The 27,872-nt window shown below is 40.6% G+C and overlaps 1 protein-coding gene across 3 annotated transcripts in view; it reads right to left on the bottom strand.

Annotated features, from left to right (window-relative positions):
* Celf2 (CUGBP, Elav-like family member 2) overlaps positions 1-27,872 on the bottom strand; it is an 856,648-nt gene that overhangs the window by 610,271 nt on the left and 218,505 nt on the right. The gene's annotated exons all lie outside the window — the stretch shown is intronic.

Here is a 27,872-nt window from a genome sequence, read left to right on the forward strand (position 1 = left end):
TATTATTTTTGATACTTTCAGCTAATTGGACTCACTTTTCCATTCATATCCAGAAACAAAAACAATCGATTTGTCTGTAACACGGAAAGAAAGCTTCCCTTAGGGAGATTACAGTCAATAGAGAGCTTGGAATTGGAATGCAGGTAAAAGCTAAAGCAAATCCAGGAATAAATTCACAGACGTTAGTGTTCACATTGAACATGTTTACAAAACAACAGAAAACGAGCTGAAGGCAGTTATATGACCCAGGATGAGACGTTTGAAGTTGAGCTATGGTATTTTAACTTTTAGGACTACACTCAAAATCACACTCTCTTCATAGCTTTCGGAATTGACAACCAAAGTGCCACCATTTACCAATATCCAAGCAAACACAATGTTTATGTCAGTTCTGTAAATGTATAGTGGACCATTTCTAAGAATTTTAGGACTGAGAAACATTTACACAAGGCTAGAAAACGATGTGAACAGTCAGCTTGAATGTGAATTTCTGTATGAATGCCAGGTTCAAGGGCATAACTTATAAAGTCCAAGAATCCAGGCAGGCGTATAACCTTGCACTTTTAAAGCTTGAAAGGTTCAGAGAATCTGTGAAGCCTTCACTCTCTCATCAAGGAAACTGAAGCTGAACCCAGGGTCAAGTCCCCATTATTTGCACAGCTTGAGAGTCACGGACCTGGGATGTAAAACACATCCTGGCTAGTATCCAGAACTTGGTTCTTGTTCTGGACTCTAAAGGAATGGGATTTTTTAAAGGAAGACACAAAGTGAAGGCATCTAAAATTGTCACGAGGTTCAAAGATGGCATCTCGGTTTCTCTTCATTTTGAGGTCAGTGAACCTGGGGCTCACATAGGAGGAATTTAAATGGTTACTTCTTGAGTACACCTATTTTCATTTCCATATAATGTTCATCTAATAGATGAGTATGAATAAATGTCAGTCCTTTTAGATCAATCCATGGCTCCACTTTAAAAAAATGTCCAACTGAGATCTTACTGTCTTTACAATAATCCCGAAAGTACCCACTTCCCCCAAAGAGGAAGAATATTGCCAGTGAGATGTGATTTTAAATAAAATATGTGGATGGTTTCTAAAATGTCTTCACTGATTCTGAAATCTCTATTGCTGCTCTTAATGTTTGCCTTCTCTAGAATTCTCTCTCTCCCAGAAGGGCTCAATTTATTTGCAAGAATTATTTGCACCTTATGTCACTGATCTTTTAAACATCACTGTCTTGGGGTTTTCATTGCTGTGATGGGACACCATGACCACGGCAACTCTTATAAAGGCAAACATTTAATTGGGACTGGCTCACAGTTTCAGACATTCAGTCCATTAAAATGGCAGGAAGCATGCAGGCAGACATGGTGCTGGAGAAGGAGCTGAGAGTTCAACAATTTGATCCAAAAAGCAGCAGAAGGTGACTGTCCTCCACACTGGGCAGAGCTTGAGCATATATGACCTCAAAGCCCCGCCTACATAGTGACAAGGGTGGGAACACTTGTTCTAACAAGGTCATACCTCTTCCAGTAAGGCCACATTTCCTAATAGTGTCACTTCCTGTGTTCAAGAATTCAAATAACGAATCTATGGGGGAGGGCATACTTATTCAAATCACCACAACCATCAACTGTTTAACACAATAGTAGTACCATTTCTGTGCTTAGATAAGAGTGTAAGTATGTAGATGACTGTTATATGTTCATGCATGTGTGCACACAAGGGTGTGTGTGTGTGTGTGTGTGTGTGTGTGTGTGTGTGTGTGTGCAAACACATTCCTGAGTGCAAACACATACAAGTGTCACGGTGGACAACCTCAGGTGTCAGCCCTCATCTTCCATCTTGTTTGAGATTGGGGTCTTCATGTTGTTTTTCTGATATGTGTTACAGGTAGCAGTCACTCAAGCTTCCCAGGAGTCTCCTGTATCCCCTTCCCATCAATTGGTAGGATGCAAGCTTTACATCAGTCCTGGGAATTTGAATTTAGGGTCTCACAATTGCATGACTAATTATTTTACCCAGGGAGCGACCTCATCCCCTGATAAATCCAATCTCAGTTGATGAATGCTTCGGTTGCTTCTGTTATTTTAGCTACTGTGAGCCACACCGAGATTCACAGAGATATGTGAACATCTCTTTGTTATAATGCCTGTGTTTTCTTTGAATAGATGCAAGAAATAGCAAGATTGCTGGTTACTGTAGTCTCTGTCTCTGAGTCTCTGTCTCTCTGTCTGTCTGTCTCTCCAGGAAGCTACCATTTTCTATCATGGACATCCTAGCATGTTCCCCCAAACAAGCTATAACAGTTTCTGTTTCTTGACATTTTTTAGTAATTTTTTTGTCCCTTTGAACATAACCATTACAACTCTGGAGATGCCCTCGTATACTAATCTGGTAATTAGTGTTAAACACTTTATTATGTGGGAATGTTAGACAGTTTTCATAGGCTTTTTGCATGTTTACATATCTTTATTTGAGATATGTTTATTTACATCTTGTTCTTGTTTAAAATGGATCATGTGGATTTTGTTGTTGTTGTTGTTGTTTTTTGTTTTTGTTTTTCTGTTTTTGTTTTTTCAGAATCAGTAGTTACTTGGAGATTCAACAAAATCTGATGCATTCTTGGTATTTTTGTCAAAAATAAGTTTGCTGTGAGTATATGGGTTAAGTTCTGTATTTTCTATTTTCTTCCACTGGCATATAACTCGATTTTTGTTCTCATAAACCATAGTTGTTTTTTCAACTCTTGTAGCTTTGCTGAAACAGAGTACCAGGATGCTTCCCTAGTAAACTCATTGTCTGCAAGTGTTTCTCCTTCTGAGGTTGACTGGCCGCTCTCGTAATGTTTTCTTAACTGCAAGGCTATAGACATGGGGGACCAGGTGCAGATTTGATGTGGACACTGGGGATCCAAGCCCAGAATCTCATGCTTGTGTCACAGACTCTTCACTGACGGAGTCATCACCCCAAATATGAAGTTTACATTTGAAAAGTATTTATTGTTATGAAGGCTTAATTCTGAGTTGAGAACTTGGAGATAGAAAGAGAAATAACCACCACTACTATCAATATGAGAAACTCACCACTACTACCACCATTATCACCATCACTACTACCGCCAACACCACAACCACCATTAATACCACAGGGTCCATTAATACCTCCACCACCACCACCACTAACAACAATAACATTACCAAAACTACCACAACCAGACCAGCACCACAACTACCACCACTATCACCAATACTACAACCACCACCACTGGCACCACTGCCAACAACAACAACAACAACAACAACAACAACAACAACAACAACAGTAACAGCAGCAGCAGCAGCCGCAGCAAGCAGCAGCAGCAGCAGCATTCATTTGTTTTCAGTTTTCCAATTTGGGTTTTAAGAAAACTGCTCAATTATTCTACTCTTGGGAAGAAGGTAACTTAGACTCTATGAATCCTTATGAGCCTGCAGGTACTTCTTATACATCTTCCTTAATTATTTCAAATATATAACATTAATATGGACAATTCAAAAGATTGAAATTTTAGTGAACATATGCTGAAAGTAATTTTCACCATTTATGAAATGCTCTCCCAAACTTGAAGCTTTTTAAACTGTGGCTACAACCCCACGTGAGGCTCCATGACTGAAAGAAGGGTTGGCAAAAATCTTGGCAATAGTGAGCTCAAGTCAGACACATGATGTACCTGTGGCTCTTGGCCATGTTGTATCCTGGAGCCTCACTGCAGCCTGGGTTCTAAAGTCCCAGAAGCACACTGAACACTGTGGCTTCTCTCAGAAATCAGTGAACACTGCCTGAAACTCCTCAGGCCTGACTCCAGACTCTGGTCTGCCTCAAACTCTGGGCTTCTCATGTACATAAAATATTTTCTGTATCATAGTTTAATGATATAAAAGACAGTTTTAATATTTCCCTACTATCAATTCTCATTAGAAAATTTGATTTTAAAATTTTCTGTTTTGAGTTTCTGACTTAAGTTTCAGAAAAAGAAGATTAAATGAATGACTTGGGACTAGAAGAGAATTCCTAATAGTTTCTGAAATTGCCCCCAAACATACCTCCATTATTTTGTACTATGGTATTTATGTGGAGTGCTGTTTGCAGAATTAATGACAGTGAGTGAAATATATCAATGAACTCAGAAAACCTATAAGATGCTTTACTTCCTGCAGTATCAGATATTCAGCCAAGATTTCATTCTTTGTCTAAAAATAAACAGCACATGTACCTCATTAACATGCTAGTATGCTTTCATCTTTAATAAATAAGTTCAAATGCATTTCATCAAGAAATTGTTTTAAAATAATCTTCTTTATGATTTTTATTAATATTTGATTGGCATGCTTCTTTTCTATACTATATACATGGGGTTGTGTAAAAAGGGTCATAAATGGAGGAATTTTAAGAAGCCCTGGCACTGTGCCTTGAGTAGACTCAGACACAGTTCATTGCATTGGAAGGTGTGGCCTTTATGACCCTCAACTTAGGCTCACTCATTCCTCAGACCCCACACTCACAATACGGACTTAAAAGCATGCTTCCTACAGACATTAAAATAATGCCCTTATGTCATGCCACAAGGAAGCCATGTGGGGAAGGCTGCTTTTTTGGACCCTCAATTGGCTCTAACCACCTGTGATTAGCAAGCCACCAGCGGAAGCAACTGTGTCATGGGAGTGGGTATGCCTTGAGTTTGTAGAGCAGAAATTTTTATAAGTTGATAATTCTGTGGGCCAAAGCAAACACAAATTCGTTATAGGAGCTAAGGTTTAATTTAAGAAAACAATCACACTTTATTTTCAAGGAATGATCAAGTGAATGATGGTGTGTTGTTACTGAAAAGAGAGGAAACATTAACAGGTACCAAGTACTGATGCATTATTTTATCCCAAAACTTCTGCTTGGTAAACATTAATCAAAGAGAACAAATAGTAGCTTTGAGTCTTACCAATTACTTTTTCTAAACAGCTACTAAATATTTGATGGCTGGGTATAGATTGCTATTAAACTCCAAGTGATATTTCAGTGTAGATTAACAGGGGTAAAATGCACTAAGAATAGGTAAACAAATGATTAATATTTCAACCTAGATCTATTTGGCTACTTTTAAAAGTTGACCTCAGCCTATTTGAAAATCTCTGCCCAAACCCAGCATTTGGCCGCTGTCCCCAAATGGCATGGAAATAACTTTCCATTAAGTGTGGTTGCATGTGACATTAAGGTTTTGCATTTAAAATAAGGTATGCTTTTAAAAACTCATAAAATGCAAATGCTTATAGTCTCCAAGCAGAAGTTGCAAGCTACATAAGAGTGCTTTACCCGCACTAAATTGACTAAACCGTTTACCTGTCTAACACGGCTTAATTATTTTATTAATCTGTGTTACCAGGCAGAACATTTTGTTTTGCATCCAGTGGGGTTGTAAATGATACTTCCAGGATTTGCATTCATTGTTTTTCCCCAACAGACTATCCTAAGATTTTTATTTCTGCTTATTTTATTATGCATTGTGTGCTGAATTTAATTGAGGAGGGGGAGAGTAAATCTAGGTTTGCAACCTCAGCTCAGGCAAGAGCCTGGCCAGATTGCAGGCAACCATTGTTAACTGATACTTATCAGGTTGACTTGGGTCTAGATGAAGCCATAGACTTGGTGCTTAGTGCGAGTTACATTGCATAAGGTTAAATTGGTGAACCTCAATGAGACACATAACATTCTTATATTATCTCCAAAATTATCTGCTTGTGGGTATGTGCATGCATTTGTGCATGCCTGCCTAAGCGTTGGGGAGTGCAGAGGCAGGTGGGTGTATATACATATGTACACATGCAGGTCAGAGACCAACATCCAGTCTTTTCTCAGTTGCTCTCCACATTTTATTTTTGACACAGAGTCTCTCATTGATCCCAAAGATGTAGATTCATCTGGCCAATGAGCTTCAGGGATCCTCTTGTGTCCTTACCCCACTCTCAGTGCTGGGGTTATAGGAGTATTTAGCCATTCACTGCTTTCTCTGTAGATTCCGGAGATCTGAATTTAGGTCTCCCTCTGTACCCTTGGGCATTTTACCCACTGGGCTATCCTTGTCTTTTTCTGCTATTTTAAGCAAAATCATTCAGTCAACATAAACTCTACTCTACGAGGTATCAAGTTGCCACATTGCCAATTTCCTTCAAGGTCTCTGCCACCCAACTTCTGTGCCACTAAAACCTGCATAAGTTGTGGTCAGCCACTTAATTTCCCCTGGCTTCAGCTGGTTTCAGTGTGACACCCAGTGGAGCTAAATCTTGAGCAGAAATATCTGTGTTTGACCTTGAATGCTAACTGGACTGGACAGAGAAGCACCTTGGAAGACTAGTGTAGTTCTGAGTGTGCCTTCCAGAGTGTTCCCAGAGAAGACTAGATAAGAGATCTGATGGTTTAACTTACTGAACGATTCAAAATTTGAATAAACTGTTATGAGGTGGAGCTCTGGAAGGTGAGAGCTACTTGGAAGCTTACCACCCATGGGGGTTCGATCCCCGCCTGGGGCTCCTTTCTGCTTACTGCTCCATTCTGTCTCCTATCTGCCAGGGTGTGTTCTGCTCTGCTAGGAAACTCTCCCCAGCACAGTGGATTAACCTCAGAAACTATGAACCAAACCAAGTTCTCCATCCCCTCTGTGTTTGTTTCCAGTTATTCCGGCCACAGTTAAAGAAAGCTAGCTAGGACAAATATGGTAAATCTGGGGAATACCCATTTTATATTTTTCTTTAAATGAACTGAGGACAAATGAACAAAATCAGCTTGTTCCCCTGAGCAGGAAGTCACTGACTTCCTATATGGCTGTGTGCCTTAAGCAAGATGCTCTGTGCTACCCACAGTGTGTTAGTTGTACAAACACAGTAAGTACAACTGTTCCCATCAACTCTTCAGTGTCCTGCAGACACTATAAACTGGAATACAAGACTCTGACATTATCATCTCTGGGTGCTGGATCTGAGCAGTAAATCACACTGGCTAGCCCCACACAGTGTGGGGAAATGCCAAGAGATGGGCAGAACAGCCTCACAGGACTGTGTTACTGATAAGCACTCTGCAGCACAAGGCCATTGCTGGAGGCACCTTTGTGATCTATGGAGCTGGGTGGTCATTGCTTTCCTATAGCTCACAAGTGGATGGCAAGAAGTTCCAGATAGGTTTACATTGAAGACACCAAAAGGGTAAAGAAATAGAAAAAGCAGATGTGTCCTTTGTGTAAATTTGCTGGTTGTTAGTTTGGATGTGCAACATGAATGCTTGGTTTTCAGGTAGTAAGACTGTTTGGGGAGATGGAACCTGGTTAGAGAAGGTTTGTTACCACACTCAGGCATTTATAGCCTAGCTCTGTTTCTGGTTCTCTCTGCCTCCTCACAATGGAGAATGTGAGAATGTGAGGAATCTAGGCTGCCTGTAGCCATGTCTTTCCTATTTGAAGGAATCGGTCCCTCTTAACACAAGCTCAAAGAAACGGTTGCTCCTTTAACTTGCTTTTTTTCAGCTCTTCTGTCAAGGTGACAAGAAAGTGACTGATGCTCTGGGTGTTGTGTGATCTCTCTTTGAACTGATGCATTCTCCACTAGAGAGAGGAGGGAGACACACAACATTCAGGAAGCTAACTGAACATACAAGGCTCAGGAAGCCAATGAAAGCCACAGGCTCAGCCAGTTGTAAGGTTCCGCTCTGCAAGGTTATAAAAGCAGTAATAATACATTTCTGGGAAAGAAAGGGGAGAAAAGACTCTCCTCTGGCCAGGCTGCCTAAAAGATGTGCAGGGAGCTTAGAGATGCAGCTTTAGTGAGTCACCCCTTCTGGAGAAGGCTTTGGCTTTGCAATGATGCTGCTGCCGTGGGTGTGACCCCCATCACCTGTGTTTTTGTACTAATCCTGATAAAGTCCTCTGCTTTTTAAAGCTGAGCTGGGGTAGATTGGTTCCTTTGGTCTGTTGTCAGTGTTCCATCTGGATGAATTTCTGTTTGTTCATGTCTCCTCAGGGATAGTCATATTGGCCCTAGTGTTTCTTTGCTTTCCATAAAGAAGTCAGTATTCCTGTAGCATGGATCTTAAGTGTCTTCCAAAGACTTCCTCATTTTTCTACAGATCTTCACTACTGAGATGTGGAGTGGAGACTTTAAGAGACAGGGCTTAGTGTGAGAGAGATTTCTAGGTCATTGAGGTCACAAGGTTCCTTTCTCTTGGACCCTTGCGTACTAGTCACGGGGCCGGGGATGTGGGGCGGTAACTTTGATATAACCTCTGCTCCACAGATTCCACAGATTCCTCCCAAGCATTGGGGATGACCAAACTGAACTAAAACCTCCAAAGATACAGGACAGAATATTTTCTTATAAGATTGCCTCACTGGAGTTGGTTATAATGACCCCCCCCCAAAGAAATTACCACAACAATTCACAATCATGTATGACTGCTGAACGTGTTGGTTCAAACTTTTGGCAACTAAAAAACTGGGATGGGTGGTTGAAACAGATAAAAGTTACAGGTAACTTTTCCCTTCAAGCTTTCATTTTCTGTATTTCAGAGATAATAATTATCTTTTCGCTTTGTTTTCAACTCCAAATATGAAGTTATATAATTTAAATGAATATATCTTGTCATCAAGTAGAAAAATTATAGTTCATGAATTTGACAATATAATCTCACCTGGAAGTAGGATTCTGCCGTTACTTTAATTATTTATTATAATTGAGGAACACTGGGGTAAAGTGGGGTGAAGAAAGTTGCCCTAGGGAATACTCACAAAGATATATGGAGACATATGGAGAATAGTATATAGTATAGACATATGGAGAATAGTATTCCTCTTTGAGATGATTTGAAAACAATGTGGATGAAAAAGAAATATGTCCAGGTCAAGTAGAGCATCAACCTAATGGTTCCTGTTCTCTTCCTTCAGCTGACTCCTGCTTATATTTCTTGCTGCTTACTTTTGGCCATTTAAATAATCTCATAGAATATTAACACATTGTTCTCTTTTTTTCCTGGTGAGTTTTATTTCCTGTAGGTCAGTTCATGATATGACCACTGAGAGAAAAACCATGTCTCTTAGTTCAGGAAACAGGAGGTTAACTATTTTATATATAAATTGTTCCATCTCCATTTTTATGAGAGAACTAAATATAAATTTATTTTTTCATATAATGGTCTGAAAAATTCCTTTATGAATAAAAGTAATGGCCTATGAAGTAGTTTAGAAAGCCATTCAGGAGGTTGTTCTGATTAGGCGTCCGTAGTTGACTAAGATACATTATTTTCTTAATAAGTTTCACAGCCTTTAGAGACACTTCTCCTCCAAGGAGAAGAGAGGCTGGTAAATTAAACGTACACGCTAGCACGTTAAAGAAAGTTCCAGTGGCAAGGCACAAATTATTTTATTACCACACCAACTGAGCCACGGCTACTTCACAATTCATGAACAAATTTTCCATTACTATAAGAGTCATGGTTTTATTGACTGCTATAAAAATCACCATTTGTATCTTTTTTATCCTGCTGTGTTTCTATTTTATTGAAAAAGTCCTGTAACAGGTAGAGTATCAGCTCAGATTACCAAGAAATCTATAAAATAGTTTCCCGCTACTGTCTTTGTACAGATTGAAAGAACACATTATGATCCTACTGAGACTCTGATAAAAACTGTGATTCACAGGCCCCTGCAAGCACCCTCAACTGTCAGACATCTGAGATCTATCACTGTATTAACTCACGGGAGCCTTTTACTGTATTGATTAGGTATGTTAGGCACAATTAGATCTCCTGGGCTATAAAATTTAGGCACATTTTGGGCATGGTGATAAAAAACAACCACAAAGCCTGTTATGGAGAAGAGGAAATGTTCAAGCAGCCTTGGCCAATGCTGGCAATCCTTGGTTGCAATGGATTGTTTTTCCTTCTGATGATAAGTCAGGGTGAGTGCCTGGGGTTTGAATGGAAACAGCTTGAGATGTCGGGGCAGGAACTAAAGGTAGCACTTACTCGATTTTATAGTTACATTTCAACAAGTGAAATAAAGCTGATTTCTCAATGATTGCTCTCAATACTTTTAAATATAAGGTGGATTAATTTTTAAAATTTCCAAGAATTATCTGACCTGAGTCTTCCAGAGGGTACCCTACCAGCCTTTGAATGCTGATGTGATAAAGTCGACTCAGGATCTTGCCTGTGCAACACTGTATTACTTATTTCTCTTGTTGCTGTGACAAAATGCTTATCAGAAACAGCATGAGCAAGGGTTTCTTTGACTCATAGTTTGAGGCCAGAGTCCACCACGGGAGGGAAGGTATGTAGGTCAGTAGGAGTAGGAGGCAGCCGTCACATTACATCACATTACGTCACATTCCTGGCTCCAAGCCAGGAAGCAGAGGATGAGGAGTGCCAGTATTGAACTTGTCCTCTCTTCTGGTATCCAGGGTGTAACTGTATAGCCCATGGGGTGGCGATTCCCTCATCACAGCGGGTCTTTGCTCTTGAGTTAAACCTTTCTAGAAACACCCTGAGTCTAAATTCCATCCGGTTGATAATGAAAATTAACCATCACATCCTCCAATGAAAACCACCTGGAAATATCTGTGGTCCTTTCATATGGTTTTATTTCCAATAGAATATTACTAGTGAATGAGGAATGATAACTGTTTTGATCATAACAGGATAATATCAATGTGAACAGTACAAGTCACATGGCAGAGGTTGTAAGTCTTTATCCCACATAAGACATAAAAACGCTTCAATATTTTATGGACACCATGTCACATATTCCTCACCATGATACTAACAAGTTTAAATCATGTGCCAGTGTTAAACCCCAGCTTTTCTGGCAGTGGTATGCAGCTATGTGTGCTTCTCATAGGGTTTTCAGATGCCTGACGTACCATTATCCTTGTGAGAAGTAAATAAGTAAATAGATGAGCTATTCTGCTCCACTGTACAGATGGGAAAATGGATGGTGACACAACGGGAGCAAAACTAACTTAACTAAGAGATTCAGGACAGTGCACCAGGTCACTTTGGTTTCATAGGCAGCACTACAATCATTTATACCATTTGAACAGGCCATGTCTTCTGACAGGTTGACCAAAAGAAATATGATCATGATTTTTTTCAATTATAAAGTCATAGAACAATGAAACTTAAGCAAGGTATTTTCAGGCACTGCATGGTGTGTGATATTTGTATGTGCTGATGAGTATATTTCTTTGTGGCTAGAGAAGTCTTGCTAGATGGCTCGAAGGCTTCTGTGTCTTTTGACTGCATTCCATTTTCCCAGTCAGGGGTGCTAAAGATTACAGACACCTGTCCTACTGTGACCTATTTCTATATTCCTTCAGGGCACCATAACTCAGGTAATGGGCAGAGTGCTTTCACCCCCTGAGCATTGTCCCACCTCAGAATTGCATGATCTCTCCTCCCCCCACCCCAGCTGCTGGAAAGCTAGCAGTCCATTCCTTCCCTTCATGAAAAGCTAACAATCCATTCCCTTCCCTTCATGCCTCTTGATGGACTACATTACCTGCCAATATCCTGCTCTATATCATGGTTTCAGTCTTTAAAATGACCCACAAAGTTCTGAAAATGTTAACCGACTCACTATTGACTCGCTTAGTGATCTCAGAGACGTTTTATTTTTATTTCTGATAGCTCTTCAATTGGCAACGGCTTCCAGAACTTGAACTTCAAAGCTCATTCTTTCTGTCATCCAGATCCCATAATACTCTCTAACAAAACACTTGAAAAATTGAAGTAGGGCTGGGAGGTGGCTCAGTGGTGACAATACTTGACACTCACCTGTTAGGACTAGAGGTCAGATCCCCAGAACCCATGGAAAAGCTGAGCAGAGATGGTAGCTGACTCATCCCTGGATGCAGCAAGTGAATATTGGAATTCCTAGAGCAAACTGGCTACTCAAATGAACCAGAATTGGCATACTTCCAATTTGCTGAGAGACCCTGCCTCAGTGAATTGAGAGTTATGGAGAAAGGCTCCAGACCTCAACTTTGGGCCTCAGCATGCCTGAGAGGACACATGAAGTCCCAAATATCCATGTGAGCATGCACATCCCCCACACCTCCCATATCTCTAAAATACACCTTATACCACATACCTCACCATATACACACATTAAGGGAAACAAAGAGCTCTTTCTTAAGTCATCCAATCATGGGTCTTTTGTAAGTTGGAAAAATCCTATTAATAGGAAGTATCTCCAGTAAATTAGATTTTGATTTAAAGAAATAAGACTTCTTAAATGTGCATGCCTGCTTGAGGTGCTGAGCCGACAGACAGTACCGTGTAGATCTGCCAACACAATTATCTGTCAATTAAACCGTAGGCATGTGTATGCCAAAGGAAGCCCTGGACTGTCTCTACTTTAATACTTGGTGGATATTATTTTCCCTATGATTAAAAGATAAATCCCATATAAGGAATCCATCAAAAATCCCCTGTCTTTTTGTGCACAGAGATGAGTATAATTCTGTCAGTGCATCATAGAGGCATATATAACCTCCTTTTACTGTGTCAGCCCATGGGTACCCTTGATCTCAATTGGTGTGAATCTCATTTAATTGCCAAAAAGATGGGAGGATGATCCTGTTGTATTTTTTTTTTCCTTGTTCACACTATCTTTTCCTCTTGAAATTGAACATGTCTCCCTGTGAGAACTCCGTAATTCTGATGGCCTTTTTCTAATTAGTTATAATTCAGCTACCATCCTGTCTTGTATTCTGGGTCAATATTAGTAATTATACTACGTGCTTTCTTTACTTTTTCCAGACAAAATTTCTTTTACCAAGGCTGATGCTGATGAGGATGGAAACAGCTAAGTCTTTCCAAACAGAATGATAATTGCATAAAAGTTAAAGAAAGCTTAGCTTTAGAAAGTTGTCTCAATTTGAAGTGCTATTCTTAGGGGAAATTTCATATTTGCTAATGATCAAAAGTGTTGGATATTTTGAGGGGTTTTATTTATGGTCACTGTCTAAATACAACCTATTCTCTTAAATGTATCTCATTGCTCCCAAAGCTTTGACACGTTTTCTTTGAGAATTTTGCTGTTCTTGATTAGACTGCATAAGAATTCTGAAATTACTGACTTTTAGAGGGTCTCAATTCTATGGAAATAGGATCACAAGCCATCCAAGGATTTGAAGCTGTCTCAAAGGAGGAGTTCACCTGATTGATCCATAAATTGTTATCACTGAAAGAAAATTCAGGGTCATCTCTTATTCTCGGCATAGCTACTGCTGTTGTAAAGGGAGGCAAAGATGAACAACTGCAGAAGCTGACTAGTTAGACAGCAGGTCGACTAAGTGGGTTTCTTCTATATTACATGTAGAGGTAACTGTCTATACATGTGATCTAAACAATAGAAGAAACCCACCTAAGGTGTCTGCTGTCTAATAAGCCAGCTGCAGCTGTTAATATCTCCATCATCTTTGTATCTATCTATCTATCTATCTATCTATCTATCTATCTATCTATCTATCTTATGTTGGGCTATTTGTGGATGGGTCGAACTTTGTATTCCACCTGGAGGTCTATTCCTTACAAATCCAGAGATAAGCAGAGTTTGGCTTAAAGCAGTAATAGGGTGTACACATTCTCTTCCCCTCCCTTTATTTTTATGAGTCGTTTAGTTAGTCCTTATATGTACCCCCACCCCCATTGCGTAAATTGGGCCCATTGATCCAGGTCATCCTTGCCTGGGAAGCTTGGGAGTGAACTTTCAATGCCAGGCAAGACTTTCAATAGAACCACGAGTCAGAAAGAAAACTCTGAGGCCAGTATTATTTCACAGCCTGTAACAGCTCACCCAAATTGCAGTGCCTTAGGTGCCCACAGAAAGTAATGCTTCTCAATGGTTATGAAAGTTGTTTTTGCCTCCCTGGGGGACACTGGGTAATATCTAGAGACAAACAAAACAAAACAAAACAAAACAAAACAAAACACCAAAACACCACCTGCTTCCTAACATCAAGAGGCTATAGCTGTGGGTGGCTGATAGAGGCCAAGGATGCTGTAAACTCCCTCATAGCATACAGGCCACTCCTTCCCTGGGACAGAATTCTTTCACTTCAAAAGCAGTGTTGAATGGGTAAGGTTCATCCATAGCCTTCCAGAGGCACAGTCACTTCTAGTCTTTGCTAAAATGGGTAAGGAACATGATCGGTTGGCTGATTCTTTTCAATTACACCTATACAACCAATGTCGATGTTTCAGTTTTATGGAATTTGTTTCACTTTAGCAAAAAGAAAGTAAGAATTGAATTCCACTAGGGGTGCACAGAAACGCTCCCAGCCTTCCAGTGGCTCCATTAATTCACTTTAGCATCTCTCATGAAGTTTCTGCATGTCACTGATCCTTCAGATGGAACCCCCACTGCTGCTGAGAGAAAATAGGGCATTTTACAGCCATTCTAAGAAAGAGACAAAAATGAAAAACAATCAAATAGTAAGCTCACCAGGTCGTGGGTACCTGGAGCAATTGATTTTCATCTAAACAATTTGTTCCTTAATCATAATATCAAACCAAATGTATTCTTCAGTTACATTCAGTAATGCTTTGAAAACGGCAGTTACAAATAAGGCCATATTGTTGAGTGTATATTTTTCGAATAAGCAACACTCACTGATGGAACTAATTGTCTATAATTAATTATTTTTAGTTAGCAACATAAAATCTTACTGTTAGGATATTTTCATATGGGCACCTATTATTCTCAAATGATGGATCTCTTTCTACAAACCTGTTTCCTTGCCCTCACTTTATGGTGGCAATTACTTTTTTATTGCAACAACCTACCTACAAATTTCAATGTGAGAAATGCAGTTTCCTCTTTCTGTATTAAGTTTGGGTTCCATGCCTTTGTGATGAAAACTGTTTTCATACTTGTCTCTTAAAACATTTTTCAGATGAAATTGATAGCCTTTGCCTAGTATCTCAGCACTGGGGAGATTGAAGTAGGAGGATTTTGAGTAAAATCCTGCCCCGAAAAGGACAAGGAAGAGGAGGGGAAAGAAAGAAAGAAAGAAAGAAAGAAAGAAAGAAAGAAAGAAAGAAAGAAAGAAAGAAAGAAAGAAAGAAAGGTCATTGTGCAAATGTGGTGAGTTCCAAACATCTCTCTGGACTCAGATAACCAACAACAGAGCAATGGGCCACCAAGAAGGAAATAGACCAGATGAATATTCTTGCTTCTGTCACCCAAGCACCAAGGGATCAGTTTCTCCTGGGGAGATAGATTTTTACATAGATTAGATGGCACAGAAATAGATGTTGTTCTTGGATCCCAGGCTTAGCCTGGGAAAGAAGGGGAGCACTGACTAAGAATGTTTGAGGAAAATAAGTCTTTCTATTTAAGTTTTATCCCAATTACCATCATTTCTTAGGGATGGAACCAAGTCAGTTGATTTCCTCTGCTATGAAGAGCTTGAGTCATTACCCTGTCTAGCTCTTGATAAATAATGAACTGATGGGCTGAAAGGACATGTTCTCATTTTCCTGTCACCACAGAGTAGCCTGGACAATTAGTATTACTTTAAAAACTGAGCACCTCAGAGGCATTCGGTGTATGCTCAGCAAGATTCCCATATGCGTTATGCTGGGTGGAAAGTTACTGTCCAGCACTAACTTTTCATTTGTTAACACAAGGCAATTGTGAGCTTCTGAGCACTGGGTAAAACCAGAATTAGAAGAAGAAATATGGAGACCACCACCAACAAAACCAGTAAGATCTGGAGTTTGGTAATCAAAATTTGCTAGGAAATTAGAAAGGGGTTGCTGGAGGAAAAGAGGATGGTGAATTCTTTTCAGAGGAGTCCTGCACCCAGGGCTTCCATTCTTTCAGAATGTTAATTACAGTCTTTACCTTGGCATTTTGCTCTCATATCAGGGAAGCAATTACTGGCCTAATTCAAATTCATAGCAGCCATTAACAATGAACAAACAGATACATTATTTTAATTCCGTTTGCTGCTTCCTTTCTGCTGATGTATTGACCCATGAAGCCTTGACTGGATGTCCTGTAATTGGCATTTGGCAAAGGTTGTTGTCACCGTCATCCTTCCCATATCTGAGTATTTATGAAGCACATATTGCACACATAACACCTTGCAAGGGCAGGAGGCTCAAAGACCACGAGCCATAAATAGCCTTTGCTTTTACAGTTTTTATAATGATGGCTTCATTTTATCACATAAAAATATAGTCTGTGAGTGTGTGTGTGTTTTTGTGTGTGTGTGTGTGTGTGTGTGTGTGTGTGTGTGTGTGAGAGAGAGAGAGAGAGAGAGAGAGAGAGAATTTGGAAGGGTCAAAGTAAATAACACAGTAACAGGATCAGTATTTCTTAACTTAAACATAATTTTTGTTCTGTTTGTTTTGTGTAAAGCTGTTACTTTTTTTGGTTTATTTTAGTTTGTTTAATCCAAGATCCTGGGTGATACAGGCTACCCTTAATATTCCTATGTTGTCAAAGCTGGCTTTGAACCCCCGATCCTCTTGCCTCAGCCTCTCAAGTGCTGGAACGGCAGGCAGGAGCCACCATGCCATGTTTATACATTATCAATTATCCCCAGTTTATTATCTTAATCATGTATATAGACATGTATTCTTAGCTTGTATCATCTTTTTTTTTTTTAAAAAAATCTGGGCTCCAAGGCAAAAATCCCCCAATAAAATATAGTTATTAAAAAGAGAAGAAAACAAGATAAAGAACTAAAAGAAAAAATGGAATACTATATAATCTTTTCATACAATGAAGCCCCATAATAAATACTCGCTTCCTTCCTATTAATTTTATATATTGATACTATTTCTGATCGGCTTCAAGTTAACAGTGTTTTATGTGTGCCAAGTCTGTTCTTTGCTTTTATTCTTGCTGTATAATTTAAGGCCTTTGTCTTGAGTCTTAAGGTACCAGCCACACATCAATCAATTAGTCTGAGTAGCAGCAGCATCAGTGTCTCCCATGTGACACTTTCACGATCAAAGTCTTCTGGAGTCTAAATTTCCTCACTGGTAAAGCAGGATGCCCTCTGGTTCTGAGATTTAACATATATGCTCATGTTAGTATCTTCAGATGATATACTGCTTCTCAGCTCACAAACTGGACTATTGGGATGTAATATAGGAAAGGATACTATTTATTCTCGATATTTATTCTCGATCCTCTATGCACTTTGATTTTGCTCTGTGCCCCAAAGACTCAGCATTTTAATGGCAATCCTTCCCCCACATGATCTCACAATACTTCCATTTACATGAATCTGCTAGCTGCCTCTAACTGATGAAGTATCATAGATCCGCCACAACTTATATTAATAATATGTACGGAATCCACTGTCTAAAGAGGGAGGTGTTAGGACCATGGCTGCTCCCTTTTTGGTCTGACTATACTTAAATTCAGACAGGATTAGAAGTAAGGATTAGATCATGTTGCTAAAAGGGACAAGGACATAGATTTCTAAGACACAGGTAACTAAGGATTAGACCATGTTGCAAACAACACAGACATAGATAATTATAATTACCCTTAGGTTTCTAAAGCTTTGAGAATTGACTGAACTGAATATATAGATCAATGAACAAGAGAGATAAATTGCTCATTTAAATATAAGCAGACTAACAAAATGGGCATACACCGACTGCCTTTTGTAATAACAAAACTGGCTCCACATTTGGGTGAGGCCTCACAATGCACAATATTTGTTGAGGTCATTCTGTCCAGCATGCTGTTTATCATGAGGTCAGCGCCAGTGTCCCTAGTTTCCCTTGATTCCCCCAATGACAAAGGCTGCTCATCCTCTCCTTTTCTCCATCACCAACAGTGTTCTATGTTTGTGTATATGTGTGTATGTGCATGCCGTGGCCTGCAGAAGCCAGAAGAGGGCCTTGGATCCACTGGAGCTGGAGTCATATGTGGGTGTGAGCCATCCAATATAGGTGCGGAGAACTGGATTCTATTCCTCTGTGAGAGAAAGTATTGTATGTGCTCTTAAGCACCGAGCCTTCTCCACTGTCACTTCTATCTGCTGCCCCTATTTGGTTCTTGGGGAAAAAATCCCCAGGTCTTGTTGTCCATTTTATATGACAAGGTTCTGTGGATTCTTCTGTACTCTATCCAGCAGATCCTCTTCACAGCTTCTTCCCCTTCTTCTGTGTGCCGAAGGGGCAAGGCTTCACTTAGCATGCACTCTGAGTGGGGAGTGAATAGAAGAAGTTCAAGTAGATTTTTAGAGCAGGAACACAATTGGAGCTGGGAGTAGGATATGATATGGAGTGAAAATATTGCAAAGCCCTCTTCAGTGATTGACGGGAGCATTCAGTCCCTTATGTACCTGCTGGCTCATGAAACAGAAATTGCTGAGTTTCTCCTTTGAAGTAAATGAAATGTTTGCTGTGCAGTGACAAGGAGAAAGATGAACAAGCAAGATCAAGCCCTTCCTTCATATGAGGTTGATATAGATGATGAATCAAAATAACACAATCTGTCCACTAGTACCAGAAGAAGTAGGTGGAAAAGGGGCTCTGGCACAAGGTTGACTTCCTGAAAACAAGTCCACAAGTCAGGGAGGTTCATGGAGCACATAAGATGGGGCATAGTATCATCCGAACTTACAAGCAAGTTGAAGGACTTACTATCCTGATGAAAGGGAGAGGGAGAGAGGGGGGGAGGGGGAGGGGGAGGGGGGGGAGAGGAGAGGGGGAGGGGGAAAGGGAGACTCTAAGAACCTCTTGGGGGGATGTATGTCTTACACCCATCCTGTTATAGGCTTCTGCTTCCCTTAAGTGCCAAGTTACTAAGTGGGAAGTTTAAGGCTACATTTTCATTTTTTGCGCATAATTTTTGGTGGACTTTCTTCACCCTACCCTACTACCTCTCCCTCCACTCCCTTGAAGTTCAAACACAGCCTTTCATTTCACAATGCAGACCTCAGTGTTTTAAGTGCAAATGCTCAAGAGTTATCTCATAGCTCTGGATGTCTGACCCTGAGCTTTACTAACTCCATAGACACAAAGAAGATGCCTTCTGAACCACAGAGAAATGAGTAGAAAATAGAACTCCCACATTCAGACAATAGGAGCACTTCACATACTCGACTTTGCATTATCTGTAGAAGATGCCGGAAAGGAACTGGAATCAGATGGGTAGGAAGGACAAAATGAAGGAGAAATATTCTTATGCCTGGTTCTTTGTGTCCTGCTTAGCCGATCTGGAGGTGGGTGGGCGGATCATGAGAATGCCAGCCTTCTCTTGACATTATAGACTCTGGTTATGGGGAACATTTCTGTTTCTATCTTAAGTAATGACAATCATGATGTATGAGACAAGCGTGGACAGGCAGTGAGGTATGAAGAGAGAGCCTAGTGGGTCACTGAACTCCAAGCAAGGGTCTAGCTAAAGATCTACAGAGATGAGGGCAGAGCTCAGTGGTAGAGTATTCACCTACCGTGCACAAAGCCCTGGGTTCAGTTTCCCAAACCACACACACTGCAAGCAAATGAATTAGTGAAGAAGTAAGTAAATGGAGAAATTAAAGAAGCATCATGCTATGTTCTTGAGTCACAGGAGCCCGGGCTTAGCAGGAACACACTATGGAGCCCAGGTTAGATTTGAACTAGTGGGAATTCTCTTGTCTCAATTTCGTGAATGCTGGGATACTAGTGTAAACTGGCACACACAACTTGTAACTGAAACCAAGACCAAAACCAAACCAAACCAAACAACCAAACAACCAAATCAAACCCCAAATAAAAAAAGAAACACAGAGACTAACAGCTGCTTTTCCCTGCCATGGGCCCTGATCATCAGCCATTTAATTTTGAAGTTTGAGATGAAGTACCCCTTGATATATGTTTGATTATTAATTATTATATTATTGTTCATTATTTCTGAAAAGTAATAACATGTTTAATAAAAATCTGAGCTATGATAATGAAAATCATTTAGATAATTTCAAGCGTTTCAACCTCCTGAGGACTTCAATTTGATTTCTTAAAATACAGTAGGAACTTCCTAATTCAGACTAATGACAGAGGGACCCATTGTGAATTACCACATTTTGCAGATGAGTGGATATGCAAACAGACAGAAAAAAAAGATACTAGGGAGAGCAAATCACACAATATGCTTCCTCCATTTATTTTGACAATGGTGGCTCAGATTTAACAGCCTATGATAAAACTTGCCCGCATGTATTGCCGCTTGTTTCATAAAGATAATGAAGTCTTAGTAATCAGAAATCTCACTCTAGGACTCGCACATTAAATCTCTGCTCAGAAACGGCATTGGGACTGCAGGGGTTTCAAATAATGATCTGGCTTACAGAGTCTTGAAGCAAGAGCGATGGACTGTGCTGTAAAGGCAGCGTGAGGGACAGAGGTAAAGGCTATTTTAATAGTTACCATTTCGCATTATTAGAAATTTTTTTCTTAGCAAAATCATAGATGGGATTTCATATATGTTCACTGTGTGTGTCCATCCAAATTAATGTGTGAGCATGTGTATGCAGGTACACTCATGTGTTTGTGTGTGTGTGTGTGTGTGAGCGCTCGTCTGTGTGTTTGACTCCAGGTTTCTGCTTCTATTATCTTACTATTTTGAGACAGGGATTTTCTACTGGAGCCAAAGCTTGCTGTTTTGGCTATACTGGTTACCCAGTGAGCCCCTGGGATCTGCCTGCCTTTTACCCCAGTCCTGGGCTTACAGATGTGTGGCACCAGGCTTGGCTTTTTCCATCGTTGGATGCCTGGGATCTGAGTTCAGATCCTCACGCTTATGCAGCAAGCACTTTACTCACTGAGAGATCTCCCCAGATTCTCACATATGTTCCTTCACTCAACCTCCCATCTGTGCAGCTGCTACATTACCAAATATATTATCTTTTCTGGAATCAGGGGGCCCAACTTACTTCTATGAGATTTTCCCTTATCTGAGAAAGAGTGTGGATGTGGTAGATGTCAATCATCAGATTGGGAGGTGAAGAACGCTCATGCCTTTCAGTCAGCACTCCCAGCTTTCAATTCTTCCATGACTGATTAGCCGTGTGGTGCTTTGACATTTACCTAAGGCCCCGATACTTAGGATTCCATATCTTTAGTAACCGGGCAAGAAAAGTTCTTGTGACGGCTGCTGTAATTGGCCGGGCTCATGCATATGATGAGTTTAAATCTATTCTGAGCAAGAGCAAGAACCACAAGGTGGTCATTTGTTATTCTTTGGGGAGTATAGGTCATGTGTAGAGCAATTAGAGGGCACCGCATCCCACTGGCTCCTGACTCTAAAGCAATCCAACCGGGACCCAGCAGAGACGACAGGATTGCTGAAGCAGCTTGGCCTCTTGACCTAAACCCTATAAGTGATTCTTAACAGAGTTGGCTTTGTAGGACCTTTGACTTTTACCCATTTGGAGAAAGGCCACTTACATGGTGGGAAAGGCCAGATAAATAATGCTGACATCAGAGAGAAGCATGAGCTGGGACTGTAGCTCAGGGATACAGATCCTGTGTGCGTGATTGACACAGCATGTTCACTGTGGGAGTCAGTGCACAATTTCTTCTATTATGTGGGTTACAAAGATTAAACTCAGTCTCTACCCACTGGGTCATCTCTCAGTATGTTTTCTTAGATAGGGTTTCATGTATTCCAAGCTGTCCTCAAACTTCCTATCTGGCAGAGATGGCCTTGAACTTCTGATCTCCCTGTGTCAGCTACCCCAGTGCTGAGATTATAGACATGAACTACTACAACTGCAACATAAAGAGCTGGCAAACAAACCAGAGGCTTTCTTTTTTCTTTTCGTTTTTCGAGACAGGGTTTCTCTGGGTAGCCCTGGCTGTCCTGGAACTCACTCTGTAGACCAGGCTGGCCTCGAATTCAGAAATCCGCCTGCCACTTCCTCCCAAGTGCTGGGATTAAAGGCATGAGTCACCACTGCTGGGCAACTAGGGGCTTTCTTGTACTCTGCACACATCAACCAAATAATATCCCAGTCCCTAGAATATCTGAGTTCTAATGGACTTCTGTCAATAGAAATAGATTTGATTTCTCTTAAGACTTATTCTTAAAACACTTGCCTTTTTGTAGAAGCAAACACTGCAGAGACATAAATGGCTTGGTTGTGATGTCCCAGTATCTTGGGACATGGGTGAAGTAATTTGGATTGAGGTAAAGCAGGAGACACACTAGATTAAACCACAGATACTCACAAAGAGATACAAGTACCAATCTAGTGAGAAGAAAATGTCCACTGAGAAGTTAGGGCTGGAGAGATACCTCAGTCAGTAAAGGGCTTGCTTAACTACCATGAGAAGCTGGGTGTGGATTCCCAGAACCCACTTAAAAGCCACACCCTGTGGTCTCAGCACTGGGAAGGCCAAGACAGGAAGATCCCTGAAAGTCACTGGTCAGCTAGTTTTGCCCAATCAGTCAACCTGGGTTCAGTAAAAGGTTATGTTTCAAAACCCAAAGGAGAGAGTAATACAAGAGAGGGATATACCTGATGCTTGCCTAGGTATATACACACACACACACACACACACACACACAATGTAAAACACACACACATAATATGCACATACACACATGCATAACATACACATATACATACATAACACACATACACACATATGTAAAACACACACATAATATACACACATACTTACATATATAACACATACATATATAACACACAAACACACACACATACATACATAACACACGTACAAATATATAACACACAAAAACATACACACATACCTACATATATAACACACACATATATAACACACAAACTCATACACACACAGCATACTAGCATCCTTCTCTCTAAAATCAAATCGAGATTGGATGTTTTGTAAATTGTTTATTTTGTCTTTATGTCCCCTTTTTCTAAGCTTTTGGTATATTTGGTTCCTCCCTTCCACTTCTGTTCCTCTTCGGCATTGTTTGTTTCCAGCCAGGAAGGGTTCACAGAACAGAATACAAGTTTAATACTAGCTTAGCCTAAAACTAATTAGGAAAGCAAATCCATTGTTCCCCTCAAAAAACCAAGCACCGAATACTCTAGTCAAATCAAACTGCCTTTGAGAGGGTTTTCTGTTCAGGCATATCTGCACTGCAGTTCCTTCAACTAGGAGGTCTAGTTTGGAGCCTACTGCAAACTGATGTCCATGAGTCATTCAGACTCAACCTTCTTCACTTGTACATTATTGCTTGGGCACAGCAGAGAGGACTGTTAGAGTGTGAGGAACTTTATCAAGGCAGGGGTGGCAGCAGTAATGGACAGAAAGGACGTAACTTCTCTGTCCTCAACCCATGCTGCTTCTTGGCTGGCGCAACCTGCCTGCTGGTGGCTGGGCCTATTCCCAGTCCCGTCCCTCTCCTCTGTGCTCTGGCACAGACACGCAGGAGCAGGCTACTTGGGAAAACACTAAGCCAGGTCACGCCATGCTTCTATGTCTTGAGCTTCTTTTGTGTCTATCTTGTGCACGTTGTTCTATGGTAACCCGTAAACTGTGGCATTTGGGATTTAATTGAAAGTCTCAGCTCTGTGCTAATTTGGGCGCCGTGACAATGGGATAACTGAAACTTCCAATTGCAAATGGTTGACAACGCAGCTCTTGGGTGATAAGAAGTTGATGGGAATCTGATATGATAGGATGACCCTTCCCAAGAAGTGAACGAAGTGAACCTGCATATCTATTTTTAACCAGCCTCTGGAGACTTCTAGTAATTGACATTTGGAACTCAGGCTCCCATTTCCCTCTGTTCCTGAGAATATTTGCATCTTTCTCTGTTGGAGTTCCCTGGATTTAATCCTTCCTAGCAGCTTGGAAAGGCATTTGGTGCTGGCTTGGGCTGCTGCCTCACAGAAGGCAGCACTTGCCTCACTCACTGGCACTCCCTGTAGCCTGTCTATATTGCCTCTGTATATTGCCTCTGGTTGAGCCTTTAAACCCAGAGCTGGCCTTTTATTCCAATGGGAATGAATTCCTGCTTCAGTTTCTATGAGTACCTATAGTTGAGAGCTACTGAATAAATAAATGAACTGGTTGACTTTTTTTTTTTTTCCTGCTGGGAATAGAATTTAGGGCATTGCACAGAGTGGACAAGTACTCTACCACTATACTAAATTACGTAGCCCCAAGCCTAGGTTTTACAGTTTTAGTATGACAAAGTGATGCTGTGGGTGAGCCATTGAGCCCAAGCCCAGCAGAAGAAGCAATGAAGCCAACAGCCAGTGTTTGGGGGTTCCATGCTGCAAGCTCACAAGCCCCACACTGGTGGGAGATGAATGAAGGACAGTGGACAGTGTGAGCTGCTTCCCTTCTCTACAAAGCTTCTCATTGTTCAGCATCAGCTCCCCCATAACTGTTCTCTGATTTTGTCTCTCCTAGAACTAAGGCTCTTCCCACGACAGGATTCAATGATTAATTCACAGTGAGGTATAATCTACAGATTTTGTGTGCTATTGCTTAGAGTCCTCTTAGCATATTAATAGGTATAAAGCCTGAAGCCAGAGGAATCAATCGGCCCTTTATCAGTGGATGCCACATGTCCAGTGGGGTTGAGTCTCAGTTAAAGGTAGGGGTGAAGCTTCTTGTGAAATGTCAGCACTTAAACACTTAGGGTTCTGTTGTTTCTATAACAACAAGACCAGTCTCCCCTAAGCAGGAAGCAGACATTTGTGAAATCTGAGATATGATCAAGATGCGATTCTAGTCCTCAGTATGTGTTGCTGTGGTTGCTTAGCAATTAAGTCTTTCCATTCCAGGGTTAAAGCTTGAGTTGGGACCTGGTAGATAGCTTAAGGTAAAGTGACTGATGAAGCACGAAGACCCAAGTTCAGATCTCCATCACTCATGTGAGGAAGCTGGACACTTTGCCACACAACTGTCATCCTGTGGCTCAGAGGGTAGGGGATGCCTCAGAGTTCATTGGCCACTCAGTCTATCCAACTAGTGATTGAGCACTAGGTGCAGAGAGAGAGAGAGAGAGAGAGAGAGAGAGAGAGAGAGAGAGAGAGAGAGAGAGAGAGAGAGGGAGAGAGATTGGAAGAAGAAGAAGAAGAAGAAGAAGAAGAAGAAGAAGAAGAAGGAGAAGAAGAAGGAGAAGAAGAAGGAGAAGAAGAAGAAGAGAGGAGGAGAGGATGAGGAGGGGAGGGGAGGGGAGGGGAGAGGAGAGGAGAGGGGAGGGGAGGGGAGGAGAGAAGAGAAGAGAAGAAGAGAAAAGAGAGGAGTATTTTACAGGGTTCTGAAAAATGACCTGTAAGACATCAGGAGATTCCATTTTCCTTTTGAAGAGTCCTGCTCTGGAGCACCCCATTTTCTTTGGTCACTTCTTGGGTTTCCAAAAAGCAAAGATATTTTGTGATCAGGCTATCATCTCCTCTGAGTTAGGATGTGTCATGGACTCTACTACTGGGCAGTGTTTCTCACAGCTCAATGCTTTATTTACAGCTTGCTCTTACCTAGTTAACCCCAACTACCCTGCACATGTCGGATCAAGTGTCATTTCCACTTTCAGATAGTATTTTGACAACGGAGAACCATCTTCCTTTTACCTGTTCTCATGATCCACAGCACCGAGGCTATCTGCATTTAGACTTCAATTTGTGCCACTGTGCTCTAACTCCCAGAACATCCCCATCTATCGGGACAAAGACTGGGCAGGCCTGCTTCCCATTGCTATTTCCAGCTTTTCCATTTTGCCTGACACAGGTGTGGATAGAAGCCACTGTCAGAGGGGTGAGTTCAACTCTGGGGCTGGCTATTATCTGAGAAATTACCTTATGATCATAGGGGAAAATGGCATGAAGGGAGTAATCATCAAAAACATGTTATTAGTTAGACACTGTGGTTCATGTCTATAATCTCAGTACTAAGAAGGGTGAGGGAAGAGGAATGCTATAAATTCAAGACCAGCTCTGTTCATAAACAACAGCAGCAATATGCACAGACTATCTGTTCAGCAACTCAAGTTTAAAAAAGTAAACAAACAAAAATAAAAAATATGTATAATTTTCTTTGGTAAGTTTGGTATATAAATATATCAATGCATAAAATGGAAAATATACTTGAGATTGTTTTCAAAGAATCTTTTGTATCTACTGTATTTGCTCATAAAATAAAATGTCTGTGAGGGCATGGTGGGAGGCTCAGTCAATCAGAGGAAGACATGAATTTGAACCTTAGAACCCATGTAGAAGTTCCAGATATGGTGGCATGTGGTTGTTAATTTAAGGTGTCAATAAAGAAGATGCTAAGGGCTTGGTGTCCAATCAGGATGGCCTAATTGGCCAGCTTCTGGCCAATTAGAGGTCTTGACTCAAGTGAGGTGTGCACATTCTTGAAGATGGCAACCAAGATTTTCTTCTCACTTTCACATGCATGCATACACATGTGATGAGCACTGTCATACATGCATGTACTTATATTCATGTGTACACACACACACTCAAGAAATAAGAAAAATAAGGTGTTTCATTGTGAGGAAATAAAAGTATATATGTTTATATATATATACATACATATATTATGCAAGATTCTAGCATATTATATACATATAATTTACTAGCATATGTTTGTTGTATGCTATAATAACACACTGTGTTGCCTATGCATGATAATATATACAAATATGCTAAGGGTATGCATTTACCTGCAGGCTCATTGAAAAGACAGAAATCATTAGTGTACTTCATACCTGAAAATCATGATTAAGATGGGAATGGTTCTACATGAATTCTGCTGAAAGGACAGACTCTTCCTGCTCTGTGGCCCTGTAGAAATTCCTCTTTAATCTTTGTGTCATCATTTTTGGGTGTTTCTAGGGATAAAACCTGGTGCCTTGGCTCTAACAGGCAAGGGCTCTACCTTGAGCAGTGCACTGAGTCCCAGACCCTTCTTTTGTTGTTTGCTTATGATGAAAATAGTGAAGTGTCATGAAAGTACTTTTATTAACAACTTTTTTTGTGGAGCAAGAGAGAATAAAGCAGAAGTCAGATGGGTAATAACTGAGTCCCAAATGTGCTGTCTCATGAGCGCAGTTCTAGAAATGGCCCAACTCTGACCCGTGGTTTATTGAAAAGGCTGCTCTATAGCTTGTATGGTTACTGTAAAAGTGAATGGGTGTGTAATCATCCAGAAATGAAGTCACTTCTACCCTGTTTATTCTGTTTTAAAACAAGATCTCAGTGTGTCTGAGGCTCTCCTCTAACTCATGGGTTTCTGGCCTCTGCCTCCCAGTTGTTAGATTAGGGACATTGCCCTGTCTCATTTACCTGGCTTTTTTCTTTCTTTCTTTCTTTCTTTCTTTTTTAACCATGTTACCATGAGGAAGAACAAAGAGAAGTAAGTTGAGGATGTTCATCATTTGCAATACATCCTCTGCTTGGCTAAGCATTTTCATAGGCTTACTTTTCTTATTTGATCCTCCCCCATGGTGAGAAAAATAGATTCAAAAAATATAAAAATATTTTAATTTATATTCTTTACGATAATAACGCAAAGTGCACAGAAGCCAGCAAACACACATGGAGAGGACTAGCCTAATCTACAGGAGCACTTACCACTGCAAGCTAATTCATCAACTGCATTGGGTTAAGCTCTTGGGGCCTACTATAGGCTCTACTAGCTAGTCTACCATTGATTGATTGTCTTACCATATTAGACAAGGTTCTGGTATGTATGTGAGAAAATGTCTCCATCAAACTCAGGCTTACTCCAACAGCTGTTATTATATCCTTGTCTTATTCTCCAAGGACATAATACTAGAGAGGGGAGCTTTAGGAAGTGCTAAGTTAGTGGGTCCTCTACTCC

The sequence above is a fragment of the Mus musculus genome, chromosome 2, assembly GCF_000001635.26.
Source record: "Mus musculus strain C57BL/6J chromosome 2, GRCm38.p6 C57BL/6J".
In the NCBI taxonomy this organism is placed as follows: domain Eukaryota; kingdom Metazoa; phylum Chordata; class Mammalia; order Rodentia; family Muridae; genus Mus; species Mus musculus.